The sequence below is a fragment of the Pistacia vera genome, unplaced genomic scaffold (assembly GCF_008641045.1).
Source record: "Pistacia vera cultivar Batoury unplaced genomic scaffold, PisVer_v2 Contig472, whole genome shotgun sequence".
NCBI classification, from domain to species: domain Eukaryota; kingdom Viridiplantae; phylum Streptophyta; class Magnoliopsida; order Sapindales; family Anacardiaceae; genus Pistacia; species Pistacia vera.
Genome location: NW_022196304.1, coordinates 108,724 through 127,868, shown reverse-complemented (window position 1 = coordinate 127,868; position 19,145 = coordinate 108,724). Strand labels below are relative to the sequence as shown.

The following is a 19,145-nucleotide window of genomic DNA, read 5'->3' as shown; positions in this document are numbered from 1 at the left end:
TTGGGGTGGGTTCCTATCAATTGGTATCAGAGTCAGTGTTTAGGGTATGGTTAAGTCAATAATGGAAAATAGAATGGAAAGAATGGAGAAGGAAATGGGGACGGTGAGAGAAGATCTGGGAAGCTTGAACAAGAACATGGGTAATCTTAAGGACTATCTTCTAGAACTTAGGGAATGGATGAGGCTAAAAGATGAAATGGATGCTAGCCATAGTAGTGAGAAGAGTAAGTGACGAGAATAGAAAACTTAAATAGTGAAAGTAATGGAGGACAAGAACGTTCAGAGGGAGGAGAAAATAACAGAGAAGAAAGGAGAATTAAGAAGTTGGACTTACCAGTGTTTAATGGAGAAGATCCATAAGGTTGGACCTTTAGGGCTGATCGGTATTTTGCTATTAATCGATATGATGAAGTGGAGAAGGTGGAGGCTGCTATCATGTAATAACTGCTTTATACGAAAATACTTATAGAAATACATATAATAAAAGACATGTACATATTCTTTACAAGATAAAGTATCATATACAAAAGTTATCAAAAATGTGGTGGACAGTATAGCTATTGCTCCTCGCTTACTAACGTCCATCCTACCGCGTCCTCACCTAGATCCTGCAAAATACATAGAAAACAACGGGGTGAGCACAAAAGGGCTCAGTAAGTAAATCCTCTACTCGTCTATCCCTGTAACTCTTTCTCTTAATTCTTTCTTTACGTTACTCTCTCATTTTTCTGTTTGTTTCTCTTCTCACATTTCTTTTCTACTAACTCTCTCGGTGAATGTCACAACCCCATCTTACCGGAGGCACGACCGGGAACTTATCCCACTCTTCGCGACTTTTACTTATTCTCTGTCGATTGGACTTGGTTATGCATGGATTCGGAACCATTGGCCATGTGAGTACATATTCTCTCTCTCTCTTGAATGTCACGACCTCGTTTTACTGGAGGCATGGCCAGAACCTCATGTTCCACTCTTTGTGACTTTTACTTCTCAGTCACAGGTTCCCCATCGCACAACCCACTCTATTCTCTTCTTTAGCACTACTCTCTTTTTGTGCTCTAGTGCTCATTCTCTCTTTCTCTTTACTCTTAAATAGCTTATACTCAAAATTCTCTACTCTTTCTCAAGCTACTTCTCAAATGCACAATTAATGCATATGTTATGCTCATGCTCATTAATGCACTCATGAAATGCCATTATGTAATGTTGCAAGAATTAAGGTTCTCTACTCATGCTTATACTTCTCTTAGGCATTTCATCAAACAATTAATGGGCACACAAAAACTCTACTTTATCTATAGTTCTATTTCTTTCTTGAATCATCCATATTTGGAGTAAAACTCCTCTACAATAATTCTAAACCTGTCAAGGAAAGACACTTCAAAAGTTTTACCCAACTTCTTCTCAAATTCGGCCAAACTTCATTTGGCCATCCTAACCTTGACTCTACTTCTCTTGGCTCAAAGAACCATTTATCAACCCATCAACTCATCAACAATTACAATCTCAGTAATCAATGTCACAATTATAAGTATATAAATACATATCAAATCATTTAATTGCTTAAATCTTAACTTGGGTTGTATTTACTTACCTTGTGGTGGAGTGATTCCACTAGCACTTCTCTTTTCCTTTGGTAGATGGTCTTTTCTCTACAACTTCAAACAACATACTATAAGACTTCAACACATATAGATAAATTTCACATCTAAAGCAAGAATCCTTACCTTAGGATGCTTTAGATTAATTCTCTACCAAAACTACTCAAAAAGCCCTCTAAAATCCTTGAAAGATTTAAGGAAGAGTTGAGAGAAAATGTTGAATGAGAATGGCGGTGGAAGTGGTGAAATGAAGGGTTTACCAAGCTTAATCCCTTTTTAGCTCATAATTTACACATGCATTCCCATTTTGCCCTTGCTCTTACTTGGTAATTCTATCTTTGTCCTTTAATTCGTTGCACTCACACCCCCAACTCTAACACATTCTCTATGAAATTTTCTTGTATTTCACTCCCCACTTTTCCTACTAATTAGGGGTAGAATGGTCATTTTGCTCCTATGGAAAATTCTCTAGAAACTTCACCAAATTTTTCAGCCGGCCCGTCGCTGCTGTGAAGGTTTTCTGTCGCCCTAGCGAAAAAATACAGAGCCTACGTTGCTGCGGTGAAGACTATTCCTTGCCCCAGCGAAGACTGTAATTCCAGAATTCGCCAAGTCTTAACCAATTTCAGGGCAAACACTTAACCAAACCAACACATAATTTCAACCAAGGGCCAACCAACCAAAAATAACGATATACAAACTCAATTGAGGGTAAAACAATAAACATTCAAACAATGCAACTTAAATTAGCTATGTACCTCAAGTGGGGCATTACATGTCATATGTGTGGAGGGTCGAGCGTTGAATTGGTACTAGTGGGTGGATTTTCGAATGCCGATAAGAACCTGGGCAACCTTCAAATCTACCTTGATCGATTGGTTTTGACCAACATCCAAGGGATTCATTAATGAGGCTTTGATTGCACTAAAACAGGAAGGCACCCTGACTGAATATCGTGAGCAATTCGAAGCTCATGCAGCGCCACTTATAGAGGTAAGGGAAGAAGTGCTAATGGCAGCTTTGCAAATGGGCTTAAGGAGGAAATCAAGGCTGAGTTATGTCCGAGTAAGCCCAAAACACTATATGAAGTAATGGATCTAGCTCATGGAGTGGAGGAAAAAAATTGGGTCATGGAGAAGGCCCGGGGAAAAGTTAGCAAAAATCAGTTTGTAAGGCTGGACACTTATTCTCAGGTTAGCCTAGGCCCAAATGTCACCCATAACAATTCTTGGACCAAATTGGCCTGGGGAACCAACCCAAATCAACCACCAGACTTAGGGCATAACTCAAACAATTGCAATTTTGATCGAAGGGAGAGATCAACAGAATCATTGGTGACCAGCTTTCGTGGGGACAATTTCTAGCGATTGACAGAGGTGGAGATACAATTCAAGAGGGAGAGAGGGTTGTGTTTTAGGTGCAATGAAAAATTTGGCCCAAATCATCGGTGCAAAAAGCAAGTCTCTACAGATTTTGCTTGCATAAGAGGATGACGTGATTGACAAAAGAGAACTCACATCTGTTACCGAAGAAGAACCCAACATGGAAGGTAACCCTTTAGCTCTCTTAATGAATTCTATTGTTAGTATTAGTTCAGATAAGACTTTGAAAATTAGAGGTCATATGGGAAAGGAAGAGATAATTGTGTTGGTTAATAACAAGGCATCGCATAATTTTATCTCACATGAGCTGGTGCGCAAATTAGGGATACCAGTGGAAAGAGGGAAAACTTTCGGAGTGATGGTGGGTAACGGGGTTACAGTGAGAGAGGAAGGGATATGTAGAGGAGTGCATATGTAGATACATGGAGTGAGGGTCGAACAAGACTATTTTCCTTTTGATTTAGATGGAGTTGCTATGGTGTTAGGGGTATCTTGGTTGAGTTCTCTGGCTAATGTGTGTGCGAATTGGAGAAACCTAACCATGGCTTTTGAGATAAATAGGAAATTAGTGTTATTGCAAAGAGACCCATCTCTGGTAAAAACTGTAGTCTTTTTTAAGGCCATGCTTCGATTGGTGCAAACAATAGGGACTGGGTATTTTGTGGAGTTCTGCTTGATTGAAAAGAAGCCAGAATTAGGGGAGGAACCACTAGAGCTTAAGGTAGCTAGGGTATTGGAGGAGTTTAAATGCTTGTTTGATCAACCAACTAGGTTACCTCCTAAAAGGGAAAATGACCATGCCATAGTGCTCAAGGAAGGATCTCAACCCCTTAAAATTAGACCCTATAGGTACCTTTACTTTCAAAAGAATAAGATTAAGAGGTTGGTAAGAGAAATGTTAGCAGCTGGAATCATCCAACCCAACACTAGCCCTTTTGCTAGTCCGGTGTTATTGGTTAAGAAGAAAGATGGAAGCTGGAGGTTTTGTGTCGACTATAAAACCTTTAATAGCATCACCATACCCGAAAAATTCCCTATCCCCACCATCGATGAGCTATTAGATGAGTTAACAGGAGCAACTATTTTCTCTAAACTTGACTTAAAGTTTAGATTCCACCAAATTAGAGTCAAGGGTGAAGATGTGCCAAAAAAAACCTTTAGGACACATGAGGGCAGCTATGAATTTTAGTAATGCCTTTTGGTCTAACCAATGCCCCATCCACCTTCCAAGTCCTTATGAACACCATATTCAAACCTTTCCTCAGAAAATTTGCCCTAGTCTTCTTTGATGACATCCTAATTTATAGTCTAGACTTGAACACCCATATACTTATTCTGTAGGATCATGAGTTGGTGGTTAATCACAAGAAATGCCTTTTTGGTCAAGAGAAACTGGAATATTTGGGTCACTTAGTGTTTGCCAAAGTAGTGGAGGCTGACCCCTAAAAGAATAAGGCAATGGTAGCTTGGCTAGTTCTGACTAGTGTGAAAAGTCTGAGGGGATTTTTGGGTCTCACTAGGTACTACAGGAGGTTTGTAAAAAGGTATGAGACCATCTCACAACCATTAACTCAACTTCTCAAAAAGGACTCTTTTAGTTGGAATGAAGAGGCCCAGCAAGCCTTCAAGTAGCTAAAAACAGCCATGACTACTATCATAGTTTTGGCAACACCTAATTTCGGTAATCCATTTGAAGTTCAAACAGATGTATCAGGACAAGGACTTGAGGCAGTTCTGATTCGACAATCTCGGCCAATTGCATACTTGAGCAAAGCTTTTTCTCCCAAATCCAAGCAAAAATCAGTTTATGAGAGGGAGCTCATGGCCATAGTCTTTGCAGTCCAAAAGTGGAGCCATTACCTTTTGGGCAACAAGTTCATAATTAAAACTGACTAAAAGAGCCTCTAGTTCTTACTTGACCAGTGTATGAAAACTTTAGAAAAGCAAAAATGGATCTCCAAACTCATGGGATTTACCTTTGAGATCCAATACTACCCGGGAAACACTAATAGGGTGGCTGATGCCTTGTCTCGCAGGGAACAAGAGGTGGAATGTAAAGCCATCATAATGATACAGTTCATAGATTATGATGATCTTACCATCGAGGCACAACATGATCCAAAGTTACAAACCATCATCCAAGACTTGTTATTTGATCTAGGTAGTAGGCCACTTTATCAACTCCGCAAAGGCTGCTTGTTGTACAAAACAGGTTAGTCTTGCCCAAAACTTCAAACTTTATTCCCAAATTGCTAGAAGAGTTTCATTCCAGCCCTAGTGGTGGCCATTTGGGTTCTTTAGGACCTATAAAAATGTGGTTGGTATTGCTTATTGGGAAGGAATAAAAAAAGATATCCAGAATTTTGTCAAATCCTACCCTATTTGCCAAACAAACAAACACTCATCCTTGAAACCTAGAGGTTTGCTACAACCTTTACCTATTCCCAATCAGGTCTTTGAAGACATCACCATGGATTTCATTGGGGGATTGCCAAGATCTAAGGGTTTTGACACCAGTTTAGTCGTAGTCGACATGCTAACTAAATATGGCCATTTCATTTTGCTGTCTCATCCCAACAATGTTAAAGAAGTGGCTGAAATTTTTGTGAAGGAGGTATTAAAGCTACATGGTTTCCCACAATCAACAATTTTAGATCGTGACATTTTGTTTATGAGTCAATTTTGGCAAGAATTATTCAGGGCAGTCTGAAGTTCAGTTCAGCATACCATCCTCAAATGGATGGGAAAACCGAGGTGGTCAACCACTATATCGAAACTTATCTAAGGTGTTTTTACAATTCATAGTCTCGGCAATGGCCTAAATGGTTACCTTCTGCTGAATTTTGGTACAACACTATGTACCATAGCTTAACTAAGATGACTCCCTTCAAAGCTCTCTATGGCAAGGACCATCCCATCCTACTGAAATATACTAACAACCCTTCTTTGGTGGAAGGTGTTAACAGGCAACTGTTGGAGAGAAATGCCATCCTTAATGAACTCTAGGGTTAATCTGTTGGTAGCCCAAGGACACATGGAGGCTATTGATGTTCATAGAGGGACCTTACATTCCAGACAAGAGACTTTGTGTATTTAAAGTTACAGCCATACAAGTTTGGGTCATTGGCTAAGAAGCTTAAATGAGAAACCGAGTCATAGGTTTTATGGTCCCTTTGAGGTGGTGGAAAAGGTTGGCCAAGTGGCCTACATATTGGCCCTACCTGCTACAGCTCGAATCCACCCAGTTTTCCATGTTTCCTAACTCAAAAGAAGTCTCCACAGTTCAGTCCCCACTTAACCTTTACCTCATTTTCTCACCAATGGAAGGGGAGGGGTGGGGGGGGTGGTGTGGGGGGGGGGGGGGCGGGGGGGGGGGGGGGGGGGGTGGGGATGTATTGATGACAACCCTTACTAAGAGATATTGCAAGCAAGGGAGAAGGTCCAGGGGCATGACTAAAGGCCATCAGAATTTGTTAGGGTATAGGGTACACGTGTCTTGGTTTGACAGTGTGCATATGAAAAGGGGGTTACGCTCGTGAAAGGGCAGATTGTATTTTTGATAAGGAATCTTGTGGGAGGTTGCTAACTCCTCGAATTGTTAGCAACTCTGTTTTCTTAATTATGTTCTTCAATTTTTCATTACTTGTTCTTCAATTTTATTATGATAAATCAATACAGTTCTTAATTGATTGTTTCTTATTAATTTTGTGTGTTGAGATTGCTAGTTTGTCTGAATTTGCATTGCTAGAATTGCTACTTTTGTTGAGTTCTGTATCATCATGTAATACCAATTGGCCTTACATGTCTAACTTGTCGCTGGCAGATTTTTTCATTGGTGTTCATTTCTATGCTAATATTCCTTATAACTCTTGCTTTATATAATGGTATATATTAAAACAAGATCTCTTCATCAATTCTTTTATTATTCCAACAACAATGTAGTTTTGTCTTTAATTGTTTCTGTGATCTTGTTCCATATAAACTTTGGGGCTCCTCTACCTATAAGTACAACTATTCCCAACAAGCAATTCCCTTTCTCACTATTCCCTTTTTCTCATAGTGCAAACATCTCTCTCTTTCTCTCCACAGTTATACACTAAAATATATTTCGATGGTGGTTTGCATCAAAGTAGAAGATGTTGATAGTGATGCAACTGCAAGTTGCCCCACCAGAAAATCAGCAAATACAAATGCTACATTGATTGAAATTTTGGTGACAAGAGGGTCACCCGGCTGCCTGAGATCTGATAGGCATCTTGTAGTCATGATGGACACATTGAAGCATGTTTATTTATGGATGTAAACTTAAATGTTTGGAACTTAAAGTGCTATCATCAAAACCACCACTGGATGGGTTGATGGTAAAAGAGCAAAATGAGGTTCCATGAGCTCCTGAGTTCGAGTCCCCCGAGATATTGATCAGGGTGGCCACTAGGGCTCTTAGCCGGCCGATAGTTCGAAGACTACAGAGATTAGATGAGGTGTGTGCAAGTTGGTCTGGACACCCCTCATGATAAAAAAAAAGTGCTATCATCAACAACCTTGTGGCCACTAGGGCTCTTACTCGGCCAGCAGTTCCAAGGTCTTGAGAGATTATTTGAGGTGCGCGTAATCTAGTTTAGACACCTCCGGTGATAAAAAACAAATGTGCTGTCATCAACAACCTTTATTAAATAAGTAGTTCATTTATGCTATAAATGAATGTGATCAACCTTTTTTTTTTTTTTAATTCTTTTTTAATGAACTTGTGTTAGAATGAATGATGTGCTAATTAAACATGAGTTCATTACTATAAGCTAATTAATGACTTAGTTTGGCCACAGTTTTTCCTTTTTCAGAATAATCAAAATTGAGGCTTCAAAACACATCTTTAGATTATAAAACCCTGAAGGACCTTAAATTTTATGAACACTAATGGTACATCTGATCACATTGAGGAGAAGGAGAAAATTATATTGAATTTAGTTAGCCCCACTCCATTCATGTTGGTCACATGGCCCTTTAAAGCCAGTTTTAATCAGTAATCCTTTTGTGTATAAGCATTCAAGAAATGTTCATAAAAATAAATCTGCCACGCCAATAGAAGTGAGAACTGGAATTAAAGCTAAAATTGTTCAATACGACACTTATGATGAAAATGACTCATAGCAAGCTCAAACCCTATTGATTGGTTTGTTTGATAAAAATATAATTTCTTTGTATAGCACGTGAAATACTTAGTTAATTTGAGCTTGAATTTTAAAAAAATATATATGTTTTCTTGAAGGGTCTTTTTTAGTCATGTTTTATGATGGCCATTTGGCTACGGTTAGGCATCTGTCTTGGATAATGCAAATACATCCGGCCATTCCTTATTTTTTCTTCTTGCTAGCACAGTCTTGTGTCATTTTAAATTTATTTATTTATTATTTTTTTTTTATGATCAGGGTGTCAGGGTTAGTTTATGCATACTTCAATTAATCTTTCGGGACCCTGAAATTATACTAGCCAAATAACAGCTCCAGTGGCTAGTGGCCACCCCTAAATTGATTTTTCATTATATCTGAAAGCTTAATTTCTCTTTTTTTTTTAAAAAAAAAGAAAGAAAGAGAAAAAAAGTATTCAGATTGTATTTCTTAAACAAATTCTTAGTTTTCTTTCTAGATTTGAAATAGAAACATGTATTGAAAATACATGTTCAAAGCCTAGCTGGCAAAAACCTGATTTTAATAAAGAAAATAACAACTTTTTTTTTTTTTTGATTTGATAAAGAAAAAACTATTATTCATTAGATTTTCTATTTATTTAAATATTCTACACTGAATTTTAATTAGTTTGAGCAGCCTGCGGCTTATATGCAAGGCCAAAAAAATCCATTATTAATGGAGATAATTTATTTTAAGAGGTTAAGTAGAGTTGTCTACTCGTTCTTAGAATATGCGCTTTTCCCTTTGAAGGAATCAATTATTATCTAATATGCTTTCGCTTTTGATTGATTTTTAATTCATTCATTAATGCTTTAATGACTAGTGATCCTATGCAAATTAAAACATGTGTTCAAATTGTATAAGGGGTTTATTTATACTCCATATTTAGGTGGAAACTAAAATAGTCTATCACAACCAGCCCCTGGGTGGTTGAGTGATTTGATAGAGACTCTTGGATGTATTACTTAAAAGATCATAAGTTCAAGTTATTTCTCAATTACTAATAGAGGTGACTATTGGAGCTCTTACTTGGCTGATAGTTCCAAGGTTCCGAGGGATTAGTTGAGGTGCACATAAGCTTGACCAGACATCTCCAGTCATAACAAAAAAAATATAAATATATCTATCAACATCAATTTACTTGATATAGAAGATGACTGAGTGTCACAATTCATATCATTATCTTCATGTTCTTCATATTATTTATAGGGTTGTTGAAGAGTGGTTTTGTAGAAGATTAAAATAGTAATTCTTGAACTTTATAATATGAGTAATGTAAACTACCATATAGCCTTGAAGCATTCATATATATATAGTTAATTATTTGCATTTTTGGTCCAAGGATTAATGCGTATATACAAATACAAGCTCTACCTATTTGCCAGCTCTACTTGATTGTTCTACAATAGATAAAATGGAGTGGACACTGCAAAAGAAAATTGTTTGTGTAGAATATTTTTGTCAAACTTATACTTTACGTGTGCACAATAGTTGTGTGTGCACACAGGTTGCCAATCTTATGCTTTTGATTTATTTTGTATCGAGTGTGTGCACAATAGTTTGTGCTTGCACACTCGCTTTAGATATTTGCAACCTTGCACGAGTTGTATTTTTGTATAAAGTAGCAAAGATATTTGTTTATCCTTTTGCTAGCTTTTTAGGATCTTTTACAAGTGTCAAAACATCCATTTGTGGTCCAAGGAATAAAATTGCTTTTTCCCGATTTGTTTGTGGTCCAAACCAAAAGAAGGAATTTTTTCCTTATTTGGACAAACATGAGTCAGCCCTTGTTGGCTGACTTGGCACAAATTGTTGAGCAAGAAACCTTCTCTTTATAGTATCTTCTTTTGTGTTATTTGAATCTAATCTTTTGACATTTTATTCTTCTTTGTACTATGAAATTCTTTTAATATTTTCTTAAAAGGTACAAAGATTCATTGTTCTTGTGCCAAACCCTTACCTTATCTCTTACTTGTTTGAATGGATGTTGAAAAGTGGTTCCTTTGCTGATGCTAATGCATGGTGTCGGTGAGTGAAGCTTGGGTGGTTCTCAAGCTCTGTTCAAGTGTGTTCTCGGTGTGAAGAAGATCCAAGGAGCAACAACACATTAAAGATTCAGAGTGTGGTGCTAAGTGTAACTAGAAGATAGAGTTCTTTTGCTATAACTTTGATCAACTTTGAAATATATCTTGTAATATGTTTTGACTTAGTGGATTAGCTTTGATCTGGATAAGGTCTCATGGATGTAGGCTAAAAGTGGATTTTAGCCAAACCATGTATATGGTTGTGTTCTTTAATTACCGCATTTGTAGTTGATGTGTTTAAACTTGAAATCTCTTAATCAACTTGGTAAATCTTTTTCGCTGCACTTAAAAATGGGCACGTAAATGTTTAATAGAGTTCACCAACTCTAATAGTTTGCATAGCAAATTGTAGCCGTAGGCCATGTGGTGAATAATTCTCTCAAGATAAAAAAAATAAAAAATAATTAATCTTATCTCCATTAATGTACTAAAGTACTCATTCTCTCTTTCGTTATGACAGCCCCTGTATGGGCCAAAAATTGTCGTGGGCCTTATTAGCCCAAACAGGTAATTTCTACTATGTAAGCCCAATGTCGTGGCCCAATTCCGGTTAGGCCTACATCAGAATTCATGTTATTGTTGATATTTTTTTCAAACTTATGTTATGGTGGAAAATGAATTGTTGAGCAAATATGTGCACACACCATTCTTCCGTGCAAGCATTTGTTGTCTGACACATTTTGCCAAGTGGCATTTTCTCTTGGTTGTCTTGCCCATCAAACTAATTTTGGCCATCAAGCTAATTTTAATTCATGATATATTTGTGTGACGTAACTTTATAGGTGTCACAATTTCCTAATGTGGTCCTAGAAGGTTGCAAGACTTTGTCTGTGGTCCTGCAAGAAAGAGAAAAGATATGTTTGTGGTCCAACAAAAAGTTTAAATTCCTTTTGTCCTCCAAGTGTTCAGCTATGTCAGGCTTATGCCTTTTGGATTTTCATTTCATGTGTGTTCACAGTGGATGTGTGCTTGTGCACATACGTCAGACATATGCATGTTGCATTTCATTTTGCATTTTACTTTGTGTGTGCACACACTTTTCTGTTGTGCTTAAATCGCATGTCTGATTCATTTTTCACAAGTTGCATTTTTATCTTTATCAGCTGAGATATTTTTCCCCATCTATCGTGTTGTCATAAGGACCACCTATAGGTGTCCCAATATCCTCTTGTGATCTAGGAAAATAAACCTTTTCCCTTTTTCATTGTGGTCCCAAAAGATAGATGGAATCTTTTCCATTTTTTGACCAACATATGTCAGCCTTTGTTTGCTGACTTGGCATAACTTGTTGAGCATGAAATTTGTCTATATCATCTTCATTTTTGTTCATTTGTCAACAAACCTTTTGATATTTTGTTTTGCTTGTGCTTTGAAAATTTTAGAGAGTTTTTCTTGAAAGGTTCAACTTTGTTTATGTGCCAAACATTCACCATATCTCATATACTTGATTGAATGGCTATTGGAACTTGGCTCCATTATTGATGCTGGAGCATGGCTTTGGTGATTGAAGCTTGGGTAGTTCTCAAGTTGTGTTCGGGTGTGTTCCTGGTGTGAAAAAGATCCAAGGAGTAACAACACGTTAAAGATTAGGAGTGTGGTGCTAAGTGTAAAGTTGAACAGGGAGTTCTTTCACTGTAACTTAAATCAACTTTGAACATTGTCTTGTAATGTGTTTTTGACTTAGTGGATTGCTTCGATCTGGACAAGGTCCCATGGATGTAGGCTAAAAGTGGATTTTAGCTGAACCATGTATATGGCTATGTTCTTTATTTTTCACACTTGTGTTTGATTTGTTTTAATCGGAAATCTCTTAATCGACTTGGTAAAACTATTCCGCTGCACTTATAAAATGGGTAACCAAACACCAAAGTGAGTTAACCTACTCTAAAACATGTCATGGGCCAAACACAAAACCAACTTCTCTCCAAATTGGGCATTGCCATTAGTCCACCTAGGGCCAGACCCATTGGTCCATGATGGCCTCTAAGGGGTTAGAATCTCCCTAAAAGCCTAGATACACCTGTTTCCTATTTGGGTTTTATCCTAATTTTCCCAAGATTTTGTATCTTATGTGAATTGAGACTCTTAATCCTACTGAGGCAAGTAAATTAGGATCTTTCCTATTCACTAAACCTCCACCATTATGGACTCAAAGTCCTACTAGGATACGAAGATCCTACGACTACTATATAAACAGAGGTCACGCCTCTCATTAGGTATTCAATCTCAATACCACCTACTTGCTCCCAAGCTCTTACTCCTAAGAGTTATACACCTATGCCGTAGTTCTATTCTTCAACTAAACTTCTAGTAACCTTTCCTTCCCTTAGCCCTCACTAAATTGCCTCATTCAGCCTTATTGACTTAGGCGTCGGAGTGCCTATGGTAGACACCACACCGGTGTTTACGTAAGCTTCACACTTATTTTCTTTCTGTGCAAGTTCAGTGGATTGTCAATGCTCTCAACCTCATAGGATCAGAGCTTCTTTCCGTAACCATAGATTTTAGCATCTATAGTTTGCCGCCCAACATAAGGCCTTTGACAATCAACTTCCGCTCATATCCTGCTCAATAGGGAACCACGTCGTGGCTGAAATCACAAACACTGCCTCAGCAGACCTCGCGGCTAAGGTCGAGGCTCTCTCGGTACTAATGCAGTAACACAACAACAAGGTCACAACATTGGAAGCCAAGAACTCCACCATCTTGGTTGAGAATCAAAACTTATAGGAAAAGGTAACTCAATTTTATTCTCTTGATTTCCTATTCAACTAGATACTAGAGAACCGCTTCCTCATCTTGGTGAATGCCAAGCAACCACTCATGACCCCAGACCCCAGATCGTCAGCCTCAAACCCTCAGTCCTCCTAACTCTAGTCATCCATAATGGATGGCCTTGCACCCACCATTATAGATACAACTAACCTAGCCATGCAAACAATACCCCTATCAGTTGACCCCTCAATCACCCGTGACCAACTCACTCAAGCTATCCCCAGCTAGTAGCAACCAAATATCACTAACATTGACCATCCCATCAGTATGAATGATGCATACTACATCCAAGATCCTCCTAGCTCGGCTCTTCCTCATGGGTCGAGTAGTTATCCATACCAAATACCGCTTGGCTCGACTCACCCTCGTGGGTCGAGTGGCTCCTAAGTCACACCCTTAATTATCCATGTCGACAGAAGCACCCAAATCGTTACGCTTGGGGTAACTCATCCTGAAGGAATGAATGGAGCCCCTAGCACCCAAACAACCAACCACCAAGCTACACCCAATGACTCTGCTTGCCCTACCAGACTGAGTGAGAAAACACCCATCACCAAACCATCAATCCAGACTTACTGCCTATCGCTAGTCCCCTTGAACAAATATTAGCAAAGAAGTTGGCCAATATGGAAGCTATGATGAGGCATATACCCAGAGTCCCCACCCCAGCCAAGAAAACCTTCCCTATAGTTATGCCGACTCACTCTTCGTTGACTCCATAGCTGATAATCCGAGAATTATACTATTTTATTTAAGCTTTTTGGCCAGATTTTAGATACTTCTTAGATCGTTTATGCCTGAATTGCTACTTAATTCTATATATTTTGTGTTTCAGGCCTAAACGTGCATTTTTAGCAAATAATAAGCGAATTGGAGTTTCTGGACTCAGAAGTAAGCAGATATCAGAATTGGGGAAAGTTCCAAAGCAGAGTGAAGCACTATGAAGCTTGTTTCCATGAGAAAGCATCGAAGATAGAAGATTCAAGGAGAAAGCAAGCAGAGGGCAATCCTGTAATTCCAGAATTTTCCAAGAAGGTTCGCTGCGGTGAAAGTAGCTAAGAACGAGATTCAACTTTAGTTCGTTGCCACGGCGAAATTCTTTCTTCGCCGCGGCGAAGTTTGTGAATTTTAGTTTTCTCCAAAACGCACAGTTTTAATTTAGGAAAGTTTTAGGTCTTTTGGGCGAGCTATTTAAGAAAAACCTTACCATTTTGAGAGGGGTTCGTCTAAGTTCGCCTGGTTTTCATTTTCCTTAGAATAGATTTGACATTTTTGTTGAGAAAGTAAGAAGATTTGAGATTCAACCTTGTGGATTCTTCAACTTGGGGAGATATCTTTTTCTTTTCTCTTATTTCAATATGTTGACTGCTATGTTTAATGTTTTTCTTGCTGTTTGTGTTGATTTAGTTATGAACTAACCCATTTTGGGTTAGGGTTTTGATGTAACTCGGATTTCTATGGGTTAATCAATTGATTATTGTTATTTTTACATTCTATTGCACAGATTGTGTAGTTATTCCGTTTTTATTGATTTTATTTGATGAATATGATGAGATTGAGAAATGAATCATGTTGAGCTTCTTGGGTAATCACCATTGTAGTATTGAATGCTAGAGATAGATTTGAGAATCAATGAAATCAATCTAGGATTCTATTTGCTTAATGAACTTGGATATATTACTCTTCATTTTTTTGGGTGCAGAAGTTTAATAGGGAAAAGTAGGAATTCATAGCCTGAGAAGGTATGTTTGACAACTTAGAGAATTCGATTTACAATCCGTGCATATGAGTGTGGAAATAGCATAATCTGTAGAATTCATCCATAGAGTCCGAATGAAGTCAAAACCCTAACCATTTGTTTAAATTGATATTACTCTTGCCTTCATTAATTATTTTTTACTACTTAGTAAGTTTTGTTTTGGTTTTAGTTTTAATCTCTCCCATTAATCCAAACAAATTCGGTTCCTCCAACTTGAAAACAGTTAGGAAATTTAGTGCTTTTAACAATCAATCCTCGTGGGAACGATACTCACTCATCATTTTATTACTTTGTGCGACTAGTGCACTTGCTATCATTGCATGTTGTAGTAACATCGCATCAATAGCCCTAGCCGAGATGCCTCACAAGTTTTCTATCCCAAACCTATGATGGTACAACTGACCCGGATGATCACATTGTCTCCTACAAACAGAGGATGTTTACCGTCTCCATACCACAGGATCTCAGGGAAGCATCATGTGTAAAAGCGTTGGTTCTAGCCTCTCAGGACCAACTCTTCAATGGCATACAAACCTCCCTAACAACTACATAAGCTCATTCACCCAGCTCACTGACACATTCGTTGAGCAGTTTGCTAGCAGCAAGAATATTGAGAAGCTATTAGCAGACCTATACAAGATCTACAGAAGAGAGGAAAGCCGCTGCAAGAATACGTCAATCGATTCAATAAGGAGAAGATATCTATCCCATCTTCCAATCCTAAAATAGTAGTGGACACTTTTAGGAAGGGCCTCCTCCCTGATGGGGAACTTTACAAAGATCTCACCAAATTGGTCTGCAATACCATGGAGGACATTCTGGCCTATGCAATCATCTAAGTAAGGTGGGATGAAGATGAGGTAAACCTAGGATATATACACCTTACAATGATCGTCAACAACACTGAAGCAACAGAAGCCTTAAAGCTCGACAGTATGAAACAAACAACCCACCTCCATTACCCAACGTCAACAAAAGCAATTGGAGATCGTATGACCACCCACTAGCCCAATCTTCATACAAACCTTCCAATTCTACTCCGTTCGTTGTCCTTGAGTACAACCTAAATGTTGAGTTGGCCCAAGTGGTAGCAATAATGAAGGGGACGGGTCCGCAAGTCAAATGGCCAACCAAGTTAAGACCTGACGTTAAAAGGGACATGACCAAGTGGTGTGAATTCCACCATGACCATGGGCACACTACCTCTAATTGCATCACTCTAAGGTTAGAGGTTGCAACTTTACTTATGAAAGGACACCTTCGAGACCTGCTAATAGACAAGAGCAAGAGCACTATGAACAATAGAGGTAAGAAAAACCGATCCTCCCCTCCCCCAAATCTAAACCTAGAAGGCTTCTGCCACATGATATCTGGCAGTTCAGAGATCTATGGAGTGAGTTACTCCTCGGCCAAGAGGCATGCCCGAGCTAGCCATCACCCAAAGCCCACTCTTCCTATCCACCCACATAGAAACCAACTAAACATATCATCCAGTTCGAAGATGATGAGTTAGTCGCCCTGATTGACCCACATCATGATACTCTAGTAATCACCCTACAGATAGCAAACATCGTAGTCAAGATAATATTATGGATGGAGGCTCATCAGCCAACATCCTCTTCCTAGAAGCTGTAAAAATAATGGGCTTGGATGAGTTGGACATCAGCATGTGCCCCACCATTTTAGTCAGTTTCAAAATAGAGTAGAAGTACACCATTGGGGAGATAGCCTTTCCTGTCTTTACCAGCGAAGTAAACCGATAAACCATTTTCCTTGTGCTAGACTACCCTTCATCGTACAATGTCTTCCTGGACCGACCTTAGATCCATGACATAAGGGCCATCCCATCAACCTTCCACCAGACAATCAGGTTCCCCACCACATGAGGAGTAAGAGAGATTAAGGGCGACCCTAAGGCCTCAAAGGACTGTTACAAGAATGCCTTCAAAGGCAAGTCTCACGCCTTATAGGACCTACAATCCAATCCAACTCGTCTAACTGAGCCAAATCAACCATCAATGGAAGAGTTGGATGAGGTCCAAATTCACGGAAGACTCGGATTGGATCTTGATTGAGTCTTGAAATAAGAGAGCAACTAATCAACTTCTTGAAGCAGAATCATGACTGCTTCATGTGGTTCCATGCAGATATGACAGGGATTAACCCCGACACAATTGTGCACCACCTTCAGGTTGACCTTGACTGCCACCTGGTAAGACAAAAGAGAAGAAAGTTTGCTCCAAAGCGAAACCGAGTCATCAATAAAGGGGTAGAAAAACTGATAAGTAATGGGCTCGTTCGGGAGGTTCACTACCCTGGCTGGCCCGCTGATGTAGTGGTGGTTCGAAAGAAGAATGGGAAATGGCAAGTCTACATAGATTTCACGGACCTGAAGAAGGCATGCCCTAAGGACTCCTTCCCACTCCCACACATCGACATGTTGGTCAATACTATAGTTTGTCATAAGTTGCTCAACTTCATGAATGCCTTCTCTGGTTACAATAAGATACTCATGCATTTGGGTGACTAAGAGAAGACTACTTTCATCATAGAAAGTGGCACTTATTGTTACAAAGTAATTCCATGCAGTCTCAAGAATGTTAAGGCCACCTATCAATGCTTTTCAACAAGATGTTTGCAGAACACTTAGGGAACACTATGGAAGTATACATTGATGACATGCTCGTCAAGTCTCTCATAATCGAACAGCACCTGGACCACCTCAGTCAGGCTTTCGCAGTCTTGAGGAAGTATAATATGAAGCTCAATCCAATTAAATGCTCATTCGAGGTCTCCTTTGGTAAGTTTTTGGGATACATGGTGACTTAGAGCAAGAAAGAGGCTAACATTGATTAGATCCGAGTCATCATGAACAGTCCCTCACCCACATGCATTGAAGACATCCAACATCTCTTTGGAAGAGTGGCAGCCCTTAGCCAGTTCATCTCTTGGTCAGCTGACAATTGCCATCACTTCTTCATAGCCTTTTGAAAGTCAAAGCAGTTTGAATGAACCCTAGCCTATGAAGAAGCCCTACAATAGCCACAAAGGTACTTGACTTTTCCTCCTTTACTTTCCAAGCCATTAACCGGGGAAAAATTGTACACATACTTGGTAGTCTTGGAATCAGCTATATCAACTGTCCTGATTATAGAGGACAATGGATAACAACTGTCAGTCTACTATGTAAGCAAGTCACTATTTGACATCAAGACCCAGTACAGTTAGTTAGAAAATCTGGCACTTGCTCTTATCCACACATCCAAAAAGCTCCGACCCTACTTCCAGTGTCACTCCATTGTTGTCCTCACCACCTCTCACTTAAGAAAATCCTGCACAAACCCGAGCTCTCGAGACGACTCACCTAGTGGACAATCGAGCTGAGTGAGTTCGATATCTCCTTCTAGTCATGCACTGCCATCAAGTCTCAAGTGTTAGTAGATTTGATAGCAGACTTTACTCCTAACACTTCTATTCAGGTGGAGAGAAAGCTACTATGCTTGACAAGCAAGACACCTTTGAAGTGGACTCTCTTGGTTAATGAAACAAGCAATGTAAATGGAAGAGGGTTGGGCATAGTATTGGTTACACCAGATGGAGGAGTCATCAAATGAGCCATCCAATGTGGCTTCAAGTGTACAAATAACGAGGTCGAGTATCAAGCATTGATAGCTAGTCTCTAACTCTCGAAGGAGATAAGGGTGACAAGGTTGGAAGTCAATTCTGATTCCCAGCTCATAGTCAATCAACTGCAAGGCACCTACCGGGCTCAAAACTTGAAGATGACAACATACCTGAACATGGTTAAAGAGCACTAGCTGTCTTTCAAAGAGTTCACCATCTGCCAAGTCCCAAGAACTGAGAACACCTATGCTGACGCAATTACCAACCTCAACTTAGCCCTTCAAGGTACTTTCAAATCATCCATCCCATTACTTTTTCTCCAATGGCCGATCGACTAGAAAGAGCCCCAGTCTGAGACAGGCTGATCCCCAAAGAACCCTATGAGGTTATAGATATTGAGCCAACTGACTCATGGATGACCTCCATCCTCAAATACTTAGAAAAGGATGAGCTCCCAACCAATAAGAATGAAGCATGCCGACTGAGAGCCAAGGTAGCCAGATTCACCATCTACGAGGGTTAGCTCCTTAAAAAATCATTTTTTGGTCCTACCTCAAGTGCATCACCCTAGAAGAAGCCCAATACATACTCGTAAAACTCAATGAGGGTGAGTACAGGAACTATGCTGGAGGGCATAGCTTGACACACCAAGTGATCATCTCCGGATTTTATTGGCTTACTATATGCTCGGACTCAGCCTCAGCCTCATATGTTAAGAAGTGTGACAGTTGCCA

The 19,145-nt window shown here is 39.2% G+C and overlaps 1 pseudogene; it reads left to right on the top strand.

The window, feature by feature from the left end:
- Nucleotides 1-3,524: 3,524 nt before the first annotated feature.
- The window catches only part of LOC116146123, a 48,791-nt pseudogene continuing 33,170 nt past the window's right edge, over nucleotides 3,525-19,145 (top strand).